The sequence below is a fragment of the Pseudophryne corroboree genome, chromosome 3 (assembly GCF_028390025.1).
Source record: "Pseudophryne corroboree isolate aPseCor3 chromosome 3, aPseCor3.hap2, whole genome shotgun sequence".
NCBI classification, from domain to species: domain Eukaryota; kingdom Metazoa; phylum Chordata; class Amphibia; order Anura; family Myobatrachidae; genus Pseudophryne; species Pseudophryne corroboree.
The window spans coordinates 628,365,406-628,387,781 of NC_086446.1; the positions used below are offsets into that span (position 1 = coordinate 628,365,406).

General features: G+C 45.2%; 1 long non-coding RNA gene across 1 annotated transcript in view; it reads left to right on the forward strand.

The window, feature by feature from the left end:
• LOC135058099 (uncharacterized) overlaps positions 1-22,376 on the forward strand; it is a 107,100-nt gene that overhangs the window by 20,986 nt on the left and 63,738 nt on the right. Inside the window, exon 2 of the long non-coding RNA XR_010244598.1 lies at positions 16,861-16,963. This is a non-coding gene — a long non-coding RNA (uncharacterized LOC135058099). The remainder of the gene's footprint in view (positions 1-16,860; positions 16,964-22,376) is intronic.

The following is a 22,376-nucleotide window of genomic DNA, read 5'->3' on the forward strand; positions in this document are numbered from 1 at the left end:
CAGTTTCTGCCTCTCTCCCCTTTTATCTGCCAAGCTTCGGACAGTCACTTGATGCAGGGCTTCTGCGCCACTGGGTCAGCCACAATTGGAAGCATGCAGCCACCCTGTTTAAATAGGGGGCACAGCTTCCTGCTGTACCACCTGACCCTACCTTTACTGCATTTCCACTGGGTGAACAATTCTGAGCAATTCGCTTCCCTATGCTTTGACAATTGTTCCACTTTCTGCTGTCTGTTCCCTATCTGTGTGTATGCCTTCATCTATCAATCACCTGCCTGTCTTTCATCTTCTGTTAGCCTTCTTGTCTCCAATTTCTTCCCCATTCCCCTCCTCTTTGTGTGTTATCTGTCCCTACCAAGGCTTAAAGTGGTACTGGAGAGGTGGTAGAACTAATTTTCCCCGCCACTGACTCCCCTCCCATTAAGCAGAGGCAGGGGCGATGGTATGGTGTTAGGCACCGCCCCGTAAACTACAAATTTGTGCCCTAACCCCCATACTGTCTAAAGGAACAGTGCACGCAGAAGGCGCGTGTCACTAAAAAAGTGTGCGGCAACACATGGAAAGGGCGTGGCCACACAATAGTACCCCCAATACAAATTATGCAACACAGTAGCACACTTTTAGGGGAATATTCAATTGTTTGAAAAGTCAGATGGGTGTCTCTTTTTTTCTATCTAATAGACAGGAAAAAACAGACACCCAACCGACTTTTCAAACATTTGAATTTCCCCCTTATTGTCATTACACTGTACATAGTGCCTCTATTTCATATTACACCACAGAGTAGTGCCCCATATTCACACAATGCTACACAGTAGGGGCCCTTATACACATGTCCACAGTATCGGTGCCGCTTATATAAATAATACCCAAGGTAACAGTGCCGCTTATACCCATAATAATGGGCACGGTATCAGTGCTGCTTACATACATAATAATACCCACGGTATCAGTGCCGTTTGTACACATAATAATGCCAATGGTAGCAGTGCCGCTTATACACATAATGGCCATGGTATCAATGCCATTTATACACATAATGGGCACAGTATCAGTGCCGCTTATAAACACATAAAGCCCACGACAGCAGTGCTGCTTAAACACATAATGATGCCCACAGTAACAGTGCCGCTTATACACATAATGGGCACAGTATCAGTGGTGCTTATACACATAATTGGCACGGTATCAGTACCGCTTGTATACGTAATGCCCACGGTAACAGTGCTGCTTATACACATAATGCCCATGGTAGCAGTGCCGCTCATACACATAATAATGGCCATTGTAGCAGTGCTGCTTATACACATGTCCACGGAAGCAATGCCCCTTTTACACATAATAACTGTCACCCCCACCCCACTTGCCTCATCTCTCAGTGGTGTCTGCTCTCAGTGCACCACCAGCTCCTTATTCCCTCCGCAGTCCAGCACCATTGGAGGGGGACTGGGGGAGGTGGGCTAAGGGTATACGTCTAGCGCCGCCTGCCCACCGTCCCTTCTATTTGTGTGGGAGCTGCGGCTACACTACAGCGCTGCACTAAATTCTCATGGCCGGGCAAAGTGGGCTGGAGAAAATTGAACGGAGAGTATTCCTCTTCTGCATACTGTTACACCCCCCCATCCAAATCTCCATGTTACACTGGCACTACAGCTCTCAATCTTTAAAAAAATGTCCTGCAAACTGCAGTACCTGATAGTGGTACATGGAGATCTGTCTGACTGCTGCAATCAGGGCAGGTTCCATGTCACCATTTCTTCCAGCTTCTTCCCCCCTCCCTGCAGACAGGCTGGCATTACAGGCTGGTGGTGGCCGGGAGCGCAGGCTGAGTTCAGAGTTGACTTATACCAGTGGCGGATCTAGACTTATACTTATAGGGGCATTGCTTCTGCATGGTGCCTCTGAGGCAGGTTGACCCGCATGGCGTGGAGGGGTGAGGCTCCTGTACCAGTGCCGTAACTAGACATTTTAGCGCTGTGTGCAAAAAGACAGCATCGGCGCCCCCTCCCCCCAAATATAAAACTGGGCCAATGTGCGCCGTAGGCGCGCGCCAAAATATAGGAGTGTGGCTTTATGCGGAAGGGGCATGTCCACATAGCTACATTTTACACAGTAAGGCAGGCAGATCTTCCTTTTACACAGTATGGCAGGTAGAGTCCCCTTTTACACATTAGGCAGGAATTTTACACAGCACGGCACGTAGAGTACCATTTTACACATTACAGCAGCAGAGTCCCGTTTTACACATTACAGCGGCAGAGTCACCCTTTGTTACATATTACAGCAACAGAGAGTGAGAGTGTGTGTGTGTGTGTGTCTCAAGTTACCTGTTAGTGCAATGCGGCATTCAGTACTACCAGGCGCAGATACTCATTTACTGGCGCTCACAGTCCCCTCTCCAGTGCTCAGGCTGCAGCGGGTGTCACAGTAGAGGCAGCGGCGGCTCCTATACGGGACCAGGCGGCTGAAGGAGCGCTCCCTCTCCACTTTAGAGGTGGTGGCAGAGCTCACAGCCAGAATTACCGCACGACGGGTAACACCAAATGGCGCGCTCCCCGTCGCTTACAGAGGCAGGCACCGGTGGACAGCGTAGACTGGTGACGTGCAGGGAGGGGGCACTTTGCACAGTAGGAGACTGTGGAAAGTGCTTCACTCGGCTCTACAAACAGCCCGACGAACAGTGGTGGCTAGCGATGATGAAGGGGGCGCGCATCAGCGCTCACCGCTCATCAGCGCTCACCGCTCATCGCTAGCCCATACACACAGGATGAGTTTGAACTCAAGTAGCTCATAATCGCCCAGTGTGTATGGGCTTTTACTCTTTTTATTCTGTCCCTAGCCACAAGGGAACGCCAGGCTTACTATACCAGCTTTATAAATCTCTATAACAAATGCTGTAAATATATTTACATGCACAAGTCTACAGTATATTTGTGTTTATAACAATTGCTTTTTGCCAAATATTATTAAAATGTGTGACGTTTTCTTTACAGTACTTTCCATTTCTTTGCCCAGAAACACATTGCGCCATTCTACTGCAAGACATTGCTGTTCATTAAATTGACACTTATGTTTCTATTCTATCAGGTAGTAAAGGAACAAACTGCACCATCTTCACCCTTGCAAATCACCCCTCAAGAGGCATCATATAACCTGACACTTTTATTTTATATTATTAGTTAGCATTTTTTGCTTTGAGAATGAATTACTACAGTGTGAAATGTATCCAGCTAGCGAGCTACTCTTCAAACTTTCCAGAAGCATACCACTCAGTAGTCCTGATTCCAGCAGGACAGTCCCGCTATTCAGACACTGTTCCGCTGTCCCAACCTCAGGCAGCAGTGTCCCGTGTGCGGGGGGCAGTTGGGGGAGGCTTTGATCACCCGCTGCTCTGCAAAGCAGCTGGTGATCACTTAATAGATGCCATGTGCACAGCATGTATACAGTGCTGGCAGGTGAGCCGGAGGCTGTCCAGCTGCTCCGGGAGATCTGGGCATGTCCCCAATATGGAGAGAAACAGGTCCGTGCTTCGAGGCCATGCCCACTCAGTTGAGGCCACGCCGTTCCCACCCGATGCCACACCCACTTTCCAGGTCGCGCGTGGCTATACCGCATGAGGGTCCTGATTCTCTATTCACAAAAGTTGGGAGGTATGCAGAAGTGTGGCACAATATGAGCAGAGGGCATTGTAATGTGACAAAATATAAACCCGGGTACCAGAGGCGGAACTAGCGCCAGTGCAGGCAGTGCCTTGCACTGGGGCCCGCAACTGTCAAGGGGCCCGCAGCCAGAACGGCATGTAATGAGTCAAACTGACTCATTACATGCCGCCTGGCTGCCGCTGTGTTCCGCCGCCGCCGAGGAGATGATGCGCTTACCGGCTACAGGGGGGGGAGGAGGAGGAGGGGGGATGGAGGAGGCAGCCGCAGCAGCGCTGTGTAATTGGTAGAAGCGCTGCTGCTGCTGGCCCTCTCCTTTACCATAGGCTGGCCTCCGCTGCTGTGAATGCTGGGATGCGCTGCTGTGGCTCCCTCCTCCACCCCTCCTCCTCCCCTCCTCCTCCTTCTTCTCCCCTGCCAGAACAGAAGCTGCACGAGGAGCCTGAGCCAGCAGAAACGGTAAGTATACCTATTCTATCTATCTATCTATCTATCTATCTATCTATCTATCTATCTAGCCTGTTTGCCGTAATGTGCAAAATGGGACGCTGTCTGCCGTAATGTATAATAAATGGGATGCTGTCTGCCGTAATATGCAAAAAATGGGACGCTGTCTGCCGTAATGTGTAATAAATGGGACGCTGTCAGCCGTAATGTGCAAAACATGGGACGCTGTCTGCCGTAATGTATAATAAATGGGACGCTGTCTGCTGTAATATGTAAAAAGGGGACGCTGTCTGCCGTAATGTGTAAAAAAGGGACGCTGTCTGTTGTAATGTGCAAAAAAGGGACGCTGTGTGCCGTAATGTATAATAAATGGGACGCTGTCTGCCGTAATGTGTAAAAATGGGACGCTGTCTGTTGTAATGTGTAAAAAAGGGACGCTGTGTGCCGTAATGTGTAAAAAGGGGACGCTGTCTGTTGTAATGTGCAAAAAAGGGACGCTGTGTGCCGTAATATGTAAAAAGGGGACGCTGTCTGACGTAATGTGTAAAAAATGGGACGCTGTCTGCCGTAATGTGTAATAAATGGGACGCTGTCTGCCGTAATGTGCAAAAAATGGGACACTGTCTACCGTAATGTGTAAAAAGGGGACGCTGTCTGCCGTAATGTGTAAAAAGGGGACGCTGTCTGCCGTAATGTGTAAAAAAGGGACGCTGTCTGCCGTAATGTGTAAAAAGGGGACGCTGTCTGCCGTAATGTGTAAAAAAGGGGACGCTGTCTGTCATAATGTGTAAAAAGGGGACGCTGTCTGCTGTAATGTGTAAAAAAGGGACGCTATCTGCCGTAATGTGTAAAAAGGGGACGCTGTCTGCTGTAATGTGTAAAAAAGGGGACACTGTCTATCGTAATGTGAAAAAAAGGGGACGCTGTCTGTCGTAATGTGTAAAAAAGGCACACTGTCTGTCGTAATGTGTAAAAAAGGGGACGCTGTCTGTCATAATGTGTAAAAAGGGGACGCTGTCTGCTGTAATGTGTAAAAAAGGGACGCTGTCTGCCGTAATGTGTAAAAAGGGGACGCTGTCTGCCGTAATGTGTAAAAAAGGGGACGCTGTCTATCGTAATGTGTAAAAAGGGGGACGCTGTCTGCCGTAATGTGTAAAAAAGGGGAAGCTGTCCGCCATAATGTGTAAAAGGGTCTCTACCTGGTGTAGTGGTACTACCGTGCGGCGTAGTTTGAATAATGGAGACTACTGTGCACCGTTATATGAATTGGTATTATTTTGTGGCCACACCCCTTCCCCACGAAGCCACGCCCCTATTTTTTGCACACGCCTGCGGCGCGCACTGCCCCTATTTTACATAGAGGGGCGGGGCTCCGATGCCATTTTTTGCACACAGCACTAAAATGACTAATTACGGCACTGTTGCTATGTATCCATTTCCATGGCCCTGAGCAGGTCCCCCTCACCAGATCCTCTCCAGGGGTGAGGCGGTGGACTTAGATGGGGGGGGGGGGCAAAGCATTTTGTCGCACATGTGCCCACCGCTCGCTAGTTCCGCCACTGCCGGGTACACTGTATGCCATAATGTGATTTGGGAGTACTGTGTTGTATAATGTGTACTGGCAGCCCAACAATGTGAAAGTCCAGGAGCAGAGCATTCTGTCCCTCCAGAAGAGGGTCATATTGGGAGGTATGATAATAATACTAACTTGGGCACTACTATGGTTCATAAAATAAACAAGGGCACTACTATGGGGCATACCATTAACTAAAGACACTACTATGGTTCATAAAATAAACTATAGCCCTACTATGGCGCATAATATTAACAACTGCTGCAGAGAGGTGTCTTTCTGGAAGCATTGGGACAGAGAGCCCCTTCAAATTTCGCTATTGGGCACAAAAAGTTCTGGCTACGCCTACGCCCCTGACTGAAGGCAATAATTTGGTATTGAAAACTTGACATTCTAGTTTTAGTCACCAAATTTGTCCTTAACACTGTACAGAGAGAGAAGCATAGAGGAATATGACTAGACATGAAAACAGAGTGTGTTTTCTAACATTTAATTGACATGAGATCACATGACCAGTATGGTGCAAGCAGGATGATACTCATTAATATACTGCTGTACACGTTCTGGTTTAGTAGGAATTAGCAGAACAGAAGATTCCCACACATGCCTCTAGGTTTAGGACATCTGTGCTGTCCAGTAAACAAAGTCTGCACAAAAGTCGTTTTGTCTCTAGAAGAGAAGTTTGAGGTCACAGAAAATCCAACCCAGACACTGTGTACAGAGTAGTAAAATGAAGACACTGGGGCATGACTTATATTCCAGGAACAAGCATTTTCTACTGGAGAACAGCAGATTGTTTTAGAACTTATTGAAAAAATGTCCAGCTATTTATGCTATATCATTTCTTTTTTCGCTTAGAAAAAAAACCCAAGTCTGTATTTTAGATTCATAGAGTGGGTACACACTACGCCTATATCGGCCCCATATGTAATTTCTGGCCAAATCCAAATGACATATCATGTGTATCCCATACCTCCCAACTGTCCCAATTCCAGCGGGACAGTCCCGCTATTTGGACACTATCCTGCTGTCCCTCCTGCGCCTCGCAGTGTCCTGCGGGCGGTACAGCATCTGGGAACACATCATTCTGATGTGTACCCAGCCATATCTTCATCCTTTCCCAAAGACACCCAATCATTTTGTTGTACCATTTTCCATTTATTACTTGAAAACAGAGAAAAGAGAGGTGGTTAGTATTACTGCCTCACTGCACTGAGGTCATGAGTTCAATTCCCAGTCATGACTAGTCTGTGTGGAGTTTGTATGTCTCCCAATGTATGCATGGATTTCCCCCAGGTGCTCCGGTTTCCTCCCACACTCCCAAAGCATACTGGTAGGTTAACAGAGTGCTGACAGAAAACTTACCCTATTGTTAATGTGTATCCATGTGATAGGGAATATAGGGTCTCATTTACTATCATTTGCTAACGTGAGAATACATGCACTGAGTGATCATTGGTCGACTGCACATGCGCTGCGAACACATTGCTCATGCGCAAAGGTCAAATCTGATCGCTCTGCATATGCAGCCCAATTGTAAAAAGAACACAATTTGATTGACAGAAAGTGACCGTTCATGGGCGGTAACATGACGTTTGTGGGGAGTGGTTGGGAAAATGCAGGAGTGTCATGACCGCTTCCGGAACGAATGCGGAGTCGAAAAACATGGCGCCTGGTGCAACTGCATTCACATTGATCTGAATGTGCATGGGTCAGCTGCAACTGTTGATTGTGCTCGGGTTTTGCGTATGCATTGCGATTCTGCTAATGCATACGCAGATTTGCGATTGCATCGTTGGGCGTCTTTTATGCTTTCTTCACATGCGATTTTTTACAATTGGAGTGTTTGAGAATATTGCTATTTCAGCCGCAACAGCGATCCATAGTGAATTAGGCCCATAGATTAGAGATGAGCGCCTGAAATTTTTCGGGTTTTGTGTTTTGGTTTTGGGTTCGGTTCCGCGGCCGTGTTTTGGGTTCGAACGCGTTTTGGCAAAACCTCACCTAATTTTTTTTGTCGGATTCGGGTGTGTTTTGGATTCGGGTGTTTTTTTCAAAAAACACAAAAAAACAGCTTAAATCATAGAATTTGGGGGTCAAAAACCATAATTTACACTCATTTTCAGTCTATTCTGAATACCTCACACCTCACAATATTATTTTTAGTCCTAAAATTTGCACCGAGGTCGCTGTGTGAGTAAGATAAGCGACCCTAGTGGCCGACACAAACACCGGGCCCATCTAGGAGTGGCACTGCAGTGTCACGCAGGATGTCCCTTCCAAAAAACCCTCCCCAAACAGCACATGACGCAAAGAAAAAAAGAGGCGCAATGAGGTAGCTGTGTGAGTAAGATTAGCGACCCTAGTGGCCGACACAAACACCGGGCCCATCTAGGAGTGGCACTGCAGTGTCACGCAGGATGGCCCTTCCAAAAAACCCTCCCCAAACAGCACATGACGCAAAGAAAAAAAGAGGCGCAATGAGGTAGCTGTGTGAGTAAGATTAGCGACCCTAGTGGCCGACACAAACACCGGGCCCATCTAGGAGTGGCACTGCAGTGTCACGCAGGATGTCCCTTCCAAAAAACCCTCCCCAAACAGCACATGACGCAAAGAAAAAAAGAGGCGCAATGAGGTAGCTGTCTGAGTAAGATTAGCGACCCTAGTGGCCGACACAAACACCGGGCCCATCTAGGAGTGGCACTGCAGTGTCACGCAGGATGTCCCTTCCAAAAAACCCTCCCCAAACAGCACATGACGCAAAGAAAAAAAGAGGCGCAATGAGGTAGCTGACTGTGTGAGTAAGATTAGCGACCCTAGTGGCCGACACAAACACCGGGCCCATTTAGGAGTGGCACTGCAGTGTCACGCAGGATGTCCCTTCCAAAAAACCCTCCCCAATCAGCACATGATGCAAAGAAAAAGAAAAGAAAAAAGAGGTGCAAGATGGAATTGTCCTTGGGCCCTCTCACCCACCCTTATGTTGTATAAACAAAACAGGACATGCACACTTTAACCAACCCATCATTTCAGTGACAGGGTCTGCCACACGACTGTGACTGATATGACGGGTTGGTTTGGACCCCCCCCAAAAAAGAAGCAATTAATCTCTCCTTGCACAAACTGGCTCTACAGAGGCAAGATGTCCACCTCATCATCACCCTCCGATATATCACCGTGTACATCCCCCTCCTCACAGATTATCAATTCGTCCCCACTGGAATCCACCATCTCAGCTCCCTGTGTACTTTGTGGAGGCAATTGCTGCTGGTCAATGTCTCCACGGAGGAATTGATTATAATTCATTTTAATGAACATCATCTTCTCCACATTTTCTGGATGTAACCTCGTACGCCGATTGCTGACAAGGTGAGCGGCGGCACTAAACACTCTTTCGGAGTACACACTTGTGGGAGGGCAACTTAGGTAGAATAAAGCCAGTTTGTGCAAGGGCCTCCAAATTGCCTCTTTTTCCTGCCAGTATAAGTACGGACTGTGTGACGTGCCTACTTGGATGCGGTCACTCATATAATCCTCCACCATTCTATCAATGTTGAGAGAATCATATGCAGTGACAGTAGACGACATGTCCGTAATCGTTGTCAGGTCCTTCAGTCCGGACCAGATGTCAGCATCAGCAGTCGCTCCAGACTGCCCTGCATCACCGCCAGCGGGTGGGCTCGGAATTCTGAGCCTTTTCCTCGCACCCCCAGTTGCAGGAGAATGTGAAGGAGGAGATGTTGACAGGTCGCGTTCCGCTTGACTTGACAATTTTGTCACCAGCAGGTCTTTCAACCCCAGCAGACTTGTGTCTGCCGGAAAGAGAGATCCAAGGTAGGCTTTAAATCTAGGATCGAGCACGGTGGCCAAAATGTAGTGCTCTGATTTCAACAGATTGACCACCCATGAATCCTTGTTAAGCGAATTAAGGGCTCCATCCACAAGTCCCACATGCCTAGCGGAATCGCTCCGTGTTAGCTCCTCCTTCAATGTCTCCAGCTTCTTCTGCAAAAGCCTGATGAGGGGAATGACCTGACTCAGGCTGGCAGTGTCTGAACTGACTTCACGTGTGGCAAGTTCAAAGGGCATCAGAACCTTGCACAACGTTGAAATCATTCTCCACTGCGCTTGAGACAGGTGCATTCCACCTACTATATCGTGCTCAATTGTATAGGCTTGAATGGCCTTTTGCTGCTCCTCCAACCTCTGAAGCATATAGAGGGTTGAATTCCACCTCGTTACCACTTCTTGCTTCAGATGATGGCAGGGCAGGTTCAGTAGTTTTTGGTGGTGCTCCAGTCTTCTGTACGTGGTGCCTGTACGCCGAAAGTGTCCCGCAATTCTTCTGGCCACCGACAGCATCTCTTGCACGCCCCTGTCGTTTTTTAAAAAATTCTGCACTACCAAATTCAAGGTATGTGCAAAACATGGGACGTGCTGGAATTTGCCCATATTTAATGCACACACAATATTGCTGGCGTTGTCCGATGCCACAAATCCACAGGAGAGTCCAACTGGGGTAAGCCATTCCGCGATGATCTTCCTCAGTTGCCGTAAGAGGTTTTCAGCTGTGTGCGTATTCTGGAAAGCGGTGATACAAAGCGTAGCCTGCCTAGGAAAGAGTTGGCGTTTGCGAGATGCTGCTACTGGTGCCGCCGCTGCTGTTCTTGCGGCGGGAGTCCATACATCTACCCAGTGGGCTGTCACAGTCATATAGTCCTGACCCTGCCCTGCTCCACTTGTCCACATGTCCGTGGTTAAGTGGACATTGGGTACAACTGCATTTTTTAGGACACTGGTGAGTCTTTTTCTGACGTCCGTGTACATTCTCGGTATCGCCTGCCTAGAGAAGTGGAACCTAGATGGTATTTGGTAACGGGGGCACACTGCCTCAATGAATTGTCTAGTTCCCTGTGAACTAACGGCGGATACCGGACGCACGTCTAACACCAACATAGTTGTCAAGGCCTCAGTTATCCGCTTTGCAGCAGGATGACTGCTGTGATATTTCATCTTCCTCGCAAAGGACTGTTGAACAGTCAATTGCTTACTGGAAGTAGTACAAGTGGGCTTACGACTTCCCCTCTGGGATGACCATCGACTCCCAGCAGCAACAACAGCAGCGCCAGCAGCAGTAGGCGTTACACGCAAGGATGCATCGGAGGAATCCCAGGCAGGAGAGGAATCGTCAGAATTGCCAGTGACATGGCCTGCAGGACTATTGGCATTCCTGGGGAAGGAGGAAATTGACACTGAGGGAGTTGGTGGGGTGGTTTGCGTGAGCTTGGTTACAAGAGGAAGGGATTTACTGGTCAGTGGACTGCTTCCGCTGTCACCCAAAGTTTTTGAACTTGTCACTGACTTATTATGAATGCGCTGCAGGTGACGTATAAGGGAGGATGTTCCGAGGTGGTTAACGTCCTTACCCCTACTTATTACAGCTTGACAAAGGGAACACACGGCTTGACACCTGTTGTCCGCATTTCTGTTGAAATACCTCCACACCGAAGAGCTGATTTTTTTGGTATTTTCACCTGGCATGTCAACGGCCATATTCCTCCCACGGACAACAGGTGTCTCCCCGGGTGCCTGACTTAAACAAACCACCTCACCATCAGAATCCTCCTGGTCAATTTCCTCCCCAGCGCCAGCAACACCCATATCCTCCTCATCCTGGTGTACTTCAACACTGACATCTTCAATCTGACTATCAGGAACTGGACTGCGGGTGCTCCTTCCAGCACTTGCAGGGGGCGTGCAAATGGTGGAAGGCGCATGCTCTTCACGTCCAGTGTTGGGAAGGTCAGGCATCGCAACCGACACAATTGGACTCTCCTTGTGGATTTGGGATTTCGAAGAATGCACAGTTCTTTGCTGTGCTGCTTTTGCCAGCTTGAGTCTTTTCATTTTTCTAGCGAGAGGCTGAGTGCTTCCATCCTCATGTGAAGCTGAACCACTAGCCATGAACATAGGCCAGGGCCTCAGCCGTTCCTTGCCACTCCGTGTGGTAAATGGCATATTGGCAAGTTTACGCTTCTCCTCCGACAATTTTATTTTAGGTTTTGGAGTCCTTTTTTTTCTGATATTTGGTGTTTTGGATTTGACATGCTCTGTACTATGACATTGGGCATCGGCCTTGGCAGACGACGTTGCTGGCATTTCATCGTCTCGGCCATGACTAGTGGCAGCAGCTTCAGCACGAGGTGGAAGTGGATCTTGATCTTTCCCTAATTTTGGAACCTCAACATTTTTGTTCTCCATATTTTAATAGGCACAACTAAAAGGCACCTCAGGTAAACAATGGAGATGGATACTAGTATACAATTATGGACTGCCTGCCGAGTGCAGACACAGAGGTAGCCACAGCCGTGAACTACCGTACTGTACTGTGTCTGCTGCTAATATAGACTGGTTGATAAAGAGATGTCTATGTAACTATGTATGTATAAAGAAGAAAGAAAAAAAAAACACGGTTAGGTGGTATACAATTATGGACGGACTGCCTGCCGAGTGCAGACACAGAGGTAGCCACAGCCGTGAACTACCGTACTGTACTGTGTCTGCTGCTAATAATATAGACTGGTTGATAAAGAGATGTCGTAGTAGTATGTATGTATAAAGAAGAAAGAAAAAAAAACCACGGTTAGGTGGTATACAATTATGGACTGACTGCCTGCCGAGTGCAGACACAGAGGTAGCCACAGCCGTGAACTACCGTACTGTACTGTGTCTGCTGCTAATATAGACTGGTTGATAAAGAGATGTCTATGTAACTATGTATGTATAAAGAAGAAAGAAAAAAAAACCACGGTTAGGTGGTATACAATTATGGACGGACTGCCTGCCGAGTGCAGACACAGAGGTAGCCACAGCCGTGAACTACCGTACTGTACTGTGTCTGCTGCTAATATAGACTGGTTGATAAAGAGATGTCTATGTAACTATGTATGTATAAAGAAGAAAGAAAAAAAAACCACGGTTAGGTGGTATACAATTATGGACGGACTGCCTGCCGAGTGCAGACACAGAGGTAGCCACAGCCGTGAACTACCGTACTGTACTGTGTCTGCTGCTAATATAGACTGGTTGATAAAGAGATGTCTATGTAACTATGTATGTATAAAGAAGAAAGAAAAAAAAACCACGGTTAGGTGGTATACAATTATGGACGGACTGCCTGCCGAGTGCAGACACAGAGGTAGCCACAGCCGTGAACTACCGTACTGTACTGTGTCTGCTGCTAATATAGACTGGTTGATAAAGAGATGTCGTAGTAGTATGTATGTATAAAGAAGAAAAAAAAACCACGGTTAGGTGGTATACAATTATGGACGGACTGCCTGCCGAGTGCAGACACAGAGGTAGCCACAGCCGTGAACTACCGTACTGTGTCTGCTGCGACTGGATGATAAATGATATAAAAAATATATATATATCACTACTGCAGCCGGACAGGTATATATTATATATTATATAATGACGGACCTGCTGGACACTGTCTGTCAGCAGAATGAGTTTTATTTTTATAGAATAAAAAAACAACAACACACAAGTGAAGTCACACGACGAGTGTTTAACTTTTTCAGGCAATCACAATATAAGTATACTACTAACTATACTGGTGGTCAGTGTGGTCAGGTCACTGGTCAGTCACACTGGCAGTGGCACTCCTGCAGCAAAAGTGTGCACTGTTTAATTTTAATATAATATTATGTACTCCTGGCTCCTGCTATAACCTATAACTGGCACTGCAGTGCTCCCCAGTCTCCCCCACAATTATAAGCTGTGTGAGCTGAGCAGTCAGACAGATATATAATATATATAGATGATGCAGCACACTGGGCTGAGCCTGAGCAGTGCACACAGATATGGTATGTGACTGAGTCACTGTGTGTATCGCTTTTTTCAGGCAGAGAACGGATATATTAAATAAACTGCACTGTCTGGTGGTCACTCACTATATAATATTATGTACTCCTGGCTCCTCCTATAACCTATAACTGGCACTGCAGTGCTCCCCAGTCTCCCCCACAATTATAAGCTGTGTGAGCTGAGCAGTCAGACAGATATATAATATATATAGATGATGCAGCACACTGGGCTGAGCCTGAGCAGTGCACACAGATATGGTATGTGACTGAGTCACTGTGTGTATCGCTTTTTTCAGGCAGAGAACGGATATATTAAATAAACTGCACTGTCTGGTGGTCACTCACTAGTAAACTCTCTGCACTCTCTACACTTCTACAGTACTCCTCCTAGTCCTAAACTCCAGTAAATCTCTCTCTCTTATAATCTAAATGGAGAGGACGCCAGCCACGTCCTCTCCCTATCAATCTCAATGCACGTGTGAAAATGGCGGCGACGCGCGGCTCCTTATATAGAATCCGAGTCTCGCGAGAATCCGACAGCGTCATGATGACGTTCGGGCGCGCTCGGGTTAACCGAGCAAGGCGGGAGGATCCGAGTCTGCTCGGACCCGTGAAAAAAACCATGAAGTTCGGGCGGGTTCGGATTCAGAGAAACCGAACCCGCTCATCTCTACCATAGATTAGAGTAAACTCCACTGGGGCATGGATTTATGTGAATGACTGAAATATTCTCTGTAAAGTAATAAATATGAGAAGTATTAGAACAATAGAACATGTGCCAAGCTAAAGTGTAGCAGGTTTAAGGGACATTTGATAAAAACAAATCATTCCATTTCTCTTGAAGGGTTCTGAATAGGTGGAATCGTCTCCCCACAGTGCTGGCAGAGCCTAATACAGTCAGTAAGGGAATTTAAACATGCCAGGCACCAATTAGTACCAGGTGCAGGAATGCACTACCTCCTTTCATCGGAAGGCTACATTATGAGAGAGTTGAAGAAGAGGCAATAACAGAAAACATAATTTGCTCAACATGTAAAATACATGAAATGTACTACAGGACAATGGGAATCTCTTTGCATTTAGGCAATACCTACAGCAGGCTATACCTGGACACTGGCAGTCCTGTGGTTACAGCACATAGGCACCGGAATGTACTAAATGAAAATTGCTGTAAACCCCCGTTTACTGCATTTTCCAAATGTACAAAGCCCTAGCCGCTGGGTCAGCACCTCGGAGGGGATCGCCAGCTTTTGCAGCGCTGATGTGAGGGATCCGATCGGAACCCTCCAAGCATGCCCCGTGGACGCCTCCGTCACTCTACGCACGCGCAGATTGACTCCGGGGGCCGAAACCAGGAAGTCAGGGACCGGCCGAGCATCGCGAAGTACAGCTGTTATTGGAAGAGCTGTCCTTTGCAATGCTAATCGCATATGTAAGTACATATGCAATTAGCATTGTGACGATGGACGGCGATGTCTCTTAGTACATCCCGCCCAGGTAGAGAGAGACTGCAGTCAAAATGTTGACAATGACATAAGGCTGACACCCCAATGTCAACAGTTATGATGTTGATAATGTTAAAATGTCCACAGGCAATGTCTACAGGTGAAATGGATAAGGCAGAAATACTGGAATACAAGTACATCCGAGGTCCATAGATGCCGACATTCTGGCTGCCTCTACTGGGAGGAGGCAGCCAGGTCGGTTCAGCAGAGGACGTGGTACAGCAAAGGGAGGCGTGATGGAGAGAAGCAGGGTCATGGCTGCGAGATTGCGTCATGGATGCGCTGCCCCCGCTACACTATGCCGAGATTACCGGCATAGTTGGGCAGAGGACGGGATCATGATGACGTGAAGCGCATCATAGGCACCCCCGCTGCGGGGCTATACTTGAGTGCTTCTCAAGGGGGTGCAGGGTCTCGGCTGCCAAGCGTAAGACTTGCCAACTCTTCTGGGAGCACCACCCGATTTTCGGGAGCCTCCGGGCCTTCCGGGAGAATAGGTAAGTATGCCGAGGTCTGGCCCGGAAGTGGTGGTCACATGATCACCTGGACTTGGAAGTTGCTGCTGGAGCAGCTAAGTCACTGCTGGGCCACCAACGATATGTTTACCTTCTAACATGTCAACATGTTATTTCTATCTACATGATTAATGTCAACATGGTCAACGCTAATATTATGACCATGTTGACATTCTCATGCCGACTTTATTTCACCTTTCATTGAATATGCAAGTAAATGGATAGCATTATCATAACTTCAGGATTACAAGACTGCAAACACAGTTTGTCCATCTCTAAAGCCACATCATATACCTCTATTGTCTGTGGAGTTCAATTGCCTGTAAATCGGAGGGTTGGGTACAGGAACTGACTGTGGAACTCTGATTTACAATTATGCATCTGTGCCGTGCAATTGTTTCCTAGGCTGATTGAAGTGTAGTAATCTCCTGCTACAATTTTACCACATAAAGTGTTCACTAGCATATCCTTAATCAAAAGAACACCCTTCGGAGCTGCAACACTGGGGGTAATTCCAAGTTGATCGTAGCAGGAAATTTTTTAGCAATTGGGCAAAACCATGTGCACTGCAGGGGGGGCAGATATAACATTTGCAGAGAGAGTTAGAATTGGGTGGGTTATTTTGTTTCTGTGCAGGGTAAATACTGGCTGCTTTATTTTTACACTGCAATTTAGATTGCAGATTGAACACACTACACCCAAATCTAACTCTCTCTGCAAATGTTATATCTGCCCCCCTGCAGTGCACATGGTTTTGCCCAACTGCTAAAAAATGTCCTGCTGCGATCAACTTGGAATTACCCCCACTGTTCACTGTTACATTGATTCTTGCAACAAACGTGGATTATGGTTTATATTCCGATGAGTAGTGAATACTTCTAAATCGCTCTACCATCTAGTGGCTAAAACCAAGCTTAGACCTTTTCTGGGTTTTATATATATGCATATATATCCCGATTCAAATTGCTATTGACGTCATACTGGGATCTCTTCTCTCACCCGTAACTCACCTGTGCCGGAACTTTATTCCAGGGACATTTGTATGTTGAACTGTCATAGTGATATGGTATATATGGTTCTTGCTAATGTACTGAGATATTACTGTAATATTTGAAAAGTAATTCATATTATTTGATATGCTGATTGATTGATTGTGAATATTTCTACTGAAAGTGATTAATATTTACATGACAAGTTTTTAGATTGCATTCATCGTATTCTAGGCTCTATTATTGCATTTATGTTATTTAAATAAAATGCTTCATAGAGGTCTTAAACGCCATATTCCAGACTGGGCTTGTGCTTCTCATCTATATCTCTGAAACCACCAGAGAATCTGTAGTGGAGACTGTAACCTGACGACTTGGCCGAAGAACTGAGAGAACCAGATCAGGTCAGTGAATTACCTCCATACCTCTCACTGCACACAGCAGGATATCACATTTGGCGTGACTAAGAACAGGATTCGGAGCCTAAAAGTAAAAGAAGTACACAGCCAAGAAGATGTCCACAAAACAAGCAGCCCCAGCGGCAGGGCATCAGGCGACGGGCAACAGGCTTCCAAAACTGCTATATATGTTATTTACATATTTATTAATATGTCAGCACAATCGTTTTGTTATGTTTCCATGACTACCAATTAGGAACCATGAATGCTATATATTTCCGGGTTCTGTGCCGGGATCATGTGGTGGCGCACGTGATATCACCAAGGTATTAGGAGAGCAGCATCTACATATCCATGGTGACGCCCCTCCAGCGCCTGGTGCGCTTAGGTCGGTGGGCGCCGCTGGACCTGATCGTGTGACTAGGTTCACGTGACCAGTGTCCGCGGTCTGCTCATTGGCCGCAGCGCGTCACGTGTCTGGGGGGGATGTGCTCCTGAGAGACAGTAAGATACATGCAGTGGAACGCACAGTTCTTCCTAATACATTAGAGCACTAGATTATGGACCAATAGAATTATAAGACAAGATGGTCACATGATCGGATGCGGTCATGTGACTAACTAATGTAGTAAGTAAACAAACTTTTATTAGTCTAAATAAAGGGTTATAATATTTGTTTTCAAGTGAAATGAATTAACAACATCTAATTGGCTGTGTAGGATTCATTTAGAAACTTAGTTTTATTAATATTTTGGACAGTTTGTCTTATTATGTATGTGATTTGCCACATGTGTTACCATTCATACCACTCAAAGGGGTATATAAGGAGCATTTAGCTCCTTCCACAATACATGCTCCTGATGAAGCTGGTAGATGCTTAACCAGCGAAACGCGTTGAGCCAGATACACCTCTCTATCCTGGACCTGTCACCACCCATTCACAGCATCTGAACTTCTGCAATTACCTTGCCAATATTTGGACGTTTGCTCCAGCATTAGATCAGCTGCACAGCAGTATACCCAGCATTCCCTCCAGCCATGCATAGAACATTCCTAGGCTGAGACATCTACAAGGGATCTCTGCAAATCATCATCCCGTAAACAGTACTGCAATTCAGTGACTGTAGAGAATCAGAAAAATGTCCTAGCCAAGCTTTTGGATTATCCACATTAGTTTTTATGAGTGGACATTGTTAACAAGAATCATTTGAGAGGTGTTCATTTGCAATATTGCAAAATATATTTTAACCCTATTTTTATTAGATGTTTTATTTTTTATTTTATATAATAAATTATGTATACCATTTAAGAAGACAAACCGCCAAGTTGTGAGTTATATTCTTGACAGCCAGCGCTGGTTCATGTACATATTGTTTTAGTCTGTTTTCGGGGGACTTGACCATCCCTTTTCCAGCTGCTGTTGGTTGCGCACCTGTGTATCGTTTTCTATATTGGTATTTCACTTTGGTCCACAAGTGCTGCAACCATGAGCTGTTTTATGAATGCTAAAGAACGTAATGATAGAAGACAATCCTATTGGTCCACTTTAGGTGATGTTGATGCTAAACATTCTGTATCTGATAAACCAGATATGATTAAAGATTTTTATAAATTGGAAGATTTACTTAAAGCTGAATCTAGAAATTGGCTAGACAGCATAAATCTCCAACAATATGTTAATAAAAAGATGATAATAAGAGGTCTGAGGATGTTCAAATCCTCTATCTTTCAGGAAGATAGAGAATACCAAAAAGAATGGGATCAATTATTAGATGACTGCACTCTAGCCATGACGAAATTAATTATCAGATACAAAACACAAGAGTATCAATGATTGAAAATTAAATTGATGAACTAAAGAAAAAGTGAAAAAATATAGCAGTGATGAAATGTTTGAAAGAAGAGATAAAGTGATTAATGAAAAAGTAATTAAGTTTGAACAAAGTCTTATGGAAACTAAACAAAATAAATTTAAATGAGACCTGTACGATTATTAGCATGATTTGGTACGTACATATAAATATAAAAATAGACCTACAGAAACTCCGATTGACAGTGAGGTTAAGGAACATAATGAAAGAGATACCCACAGGCCTCATAGAAAAGAACATTTAGCTCAAGAATTTAAGAATTTTCCTCATTCAAACAGACATGAGAGAATTAAATGATATAGAAACACTAACACTAATTCTCCCAGCACATTCCGTGGGAATAGATAAAGGATGGAGAGGACAGGTTACCAGAGTGAAAAAGATAACTATTCCATAAGGACTAGTGAAAAAGAGCACTATTCCTCAAGGCTTAATGAGGACAATGTCAGCAGGGAAGATTTTTTAGGGGCACGCCCAAAGGTATACATGAGAGGAACAACCCACACAAACTTGAGAAACACTCCGAAAAGAGGAAGAGAATGAAGCATAGGGGATGTAGAGGAGGAGGACATGGGAAACAAAAATCCAAGGAGATTCTGAAAGATAACCCAGAACCCAAACAAAGTGTCTTCAATATATCATATAGAACCCTCTCCGGATCAGAATTATCACTTTTAGAGAAGGGTCTCAAGTTTGCACCTAGAAATGGCCCAAACATATTTGAACTTTATGTGGACCTAAACAAGTTTGTACATACCCTTTGTAGGAAAAACCTGCAATTGAATTCTTGATAGCACTGACAATATCATGTTGGGTGCTTTGGAAGAGTTGTGGGAACAGAATCATGTGGATTTGGAGACATCCCCCACTAAAGAAAAAATCTATGACATCAGAAGAGATAGGACTAGATTTAAGATCAAATCAGAATTCTTCCCGATATCAGCAAAGAGCAGCTGTATTGAATTATTTAACAAAATAACCCTAGAGGACTTTAAAGAATTGGTAGGACAACACTCGGATAATTCCAAATTTTTCATCCAATCTCACAAGACAGGAAAAAAGACCCATCAGAGAATTGACAAAAGATACAACTATTGTAATAAAAGCAGCGGATAAGGGGGAGGGTTAGTAGTCATGAACCAGTCCTTTTATATAGATGAAGCTCTCAGGCAGTTGGGGATGCCCAATTCTATAAAATACTTAAGAAGGATCCCACAGCTTTATTTTTACAACAGTTGAATAATCTTTTGGATTCTGTCAGCAATGGGGAGGGGGGGGGGGGTCATATCCAAAGAGGAATATCGATTTCTACTTCTTCACTTCCCCACAACTCCCACATTTTATTTTCTCCCCAAAACTCACAAATCCCTCACCTCACCACTGGGTCATCCTATTATTTCAGGTATCAATTCCATCACTTACAATCTTTCATTTTATATAGACACTTGTTTCCAGCCCTTGGTTCCTTTATCAAAGTCATATATAAGAGACACTATGGACTTTTTGAATAAAATACAGCACATACAGTGGAAAGACACTTTTGCATTTTTAACTTTAGCTGTACAGGCCCTTTACACTAATATTCCTCATGGTACAGGGCTAGAAGTGATTACAAAGAAACTTATGAGGGAGAATGATCCTGATATGAACCAACAGAATTTAATTTCACAATGTATCTCATATATTCTTTCTCACAATTATTTTTTATTTTTTAGATACTTATTATTTACAAACCACTGGGACGGCCATGGGTACCAGGTTCGCCCCCAGTTACACCAATCTATACATGAGTGACTTTGATGACACCCATGTGGGAGGCAGGCCTGGTATTCTATGGTCATTACATTGATGATTTATTTATCATTTGGGATGGGGATCTGTCTTCTGCCACTTCCTTCATCACTAGTCTTTATTCCAATACCCATAATTTAACCTTCACTTCTACCTATAGTAGGGATCGAGTAGACTTCTTGGATGTGACCCTCCAAATTAGGGACAATAAGATAGTTACATCTAATTATATTAAACCAGTAAACACTCATTCCTATTTGCACTATAAAAGTCCTCATCATGCACCATGGAAGAATAATATACCTAAAGGGCAGTTAATGAGACTCAGATGAAATTTTTCTGACTTAGACACCTTTAAAACACAGGCAAAGGATCTCATTGAATCTCTGAAACAAATAGATTACCCATGTTCCATACTGGATAAGGCCTTAGAAGAGGTAGTGAATATGAATAGACATGACCTACTCCAAAATAAGGAAAACATGCAGAGGGAGAACAAACAAGGTGATGATATGAGAGATCTAGCCTTTGTCTGTAAATATAACAGCTGTGCAAGAGAAATAAAGAACATTGTAGGACGAAACTTCAGAATCCTGAAACAAGATAATATATTAGGAGGTCTTCTACCTCCAAAACCTCAGATTATTTACAGGAAGAACAGATCTCTCAAAATGATGCTTACTTACACCCAGTCACCTAAGAAAACTTAACGAGACAAAACAATTGGAAGGAACAACTTGGCTGACCGCCAAACCATTAGGTTTTCATAGGTGTGGCAATTCCAGATGTACCATGTGTACTCACATTCCGAGTTGATCGCTCGCTGCCGATTTTCACAGCACAGTGATCAGGTGAAAAAACTGCATTTATGTGCATGCGTATGCCCTGCAATGCACACGCGCAACGTATGGGTACAAAGCCCTTTGTGGTTCTGCTCAGGTTCTAGCGAAGTTTTTCTTCGCACTGACGGCCGCAAGAAGATTGACAGGAAAGGGGCGTTTCTGGGTGTCAACTGGCCGTTTTCAGGGAGTGTTTGGAAAATCGCAGGTGTGTCTGAAAAAACGCAGGCGTGGCTGGGCGTTTGCTGGGCGGGTGTATGACGTCAAATCCGGACACAAATAGGCTGAAGTGATCACAAGAGCTGAGTAGGTTCAGAGCTACTCTGAAACTGCACAAACTGTTTTTGCAGAGCTCGGCTGCACAAGCGTTCGCACTTCTGCTAAGCTAAAATACACTCCCCAGTGGGTGGCGGAATAGCGTTTGCACGGCTGCTAAAACTAGCTAGCGAGCGATCAACTCGGAATGACCCCCATGGAACGGAAGACCACACACGTGGACCTGCCACTATCTAATGAAACCCATCAACTAAAATCCTTCATGAATTGTGATAGCAAATTTGTGGTCTACCTTTTAACATGCAGATGCGAGTTAAGATATGTTGGTAGAACTACAAGGGCACTACATACACGCTTCATGGAACACCGTCGGAATATCCTAAGGAAGTATCCAGCACACAGTGTATCCAGACATTATATTGAGAAACATGAGGGTGATCCCTCGTACCTCTCTGTAATATGTCTGGATCATATAACCCCCACCGATAGAGGAGGAGATAGATTCAACAGATTTTGGGGGTAATTCTGAGTTGATCGCAGCAGGAACCTTGTTAGCATTTGGGCAAAACCATGTGTACTGCAGGGGAGGAAGATATAACATGTGCAGAGAGAGTTAGATTTGGGTGTGGTGTGTTCAATCTG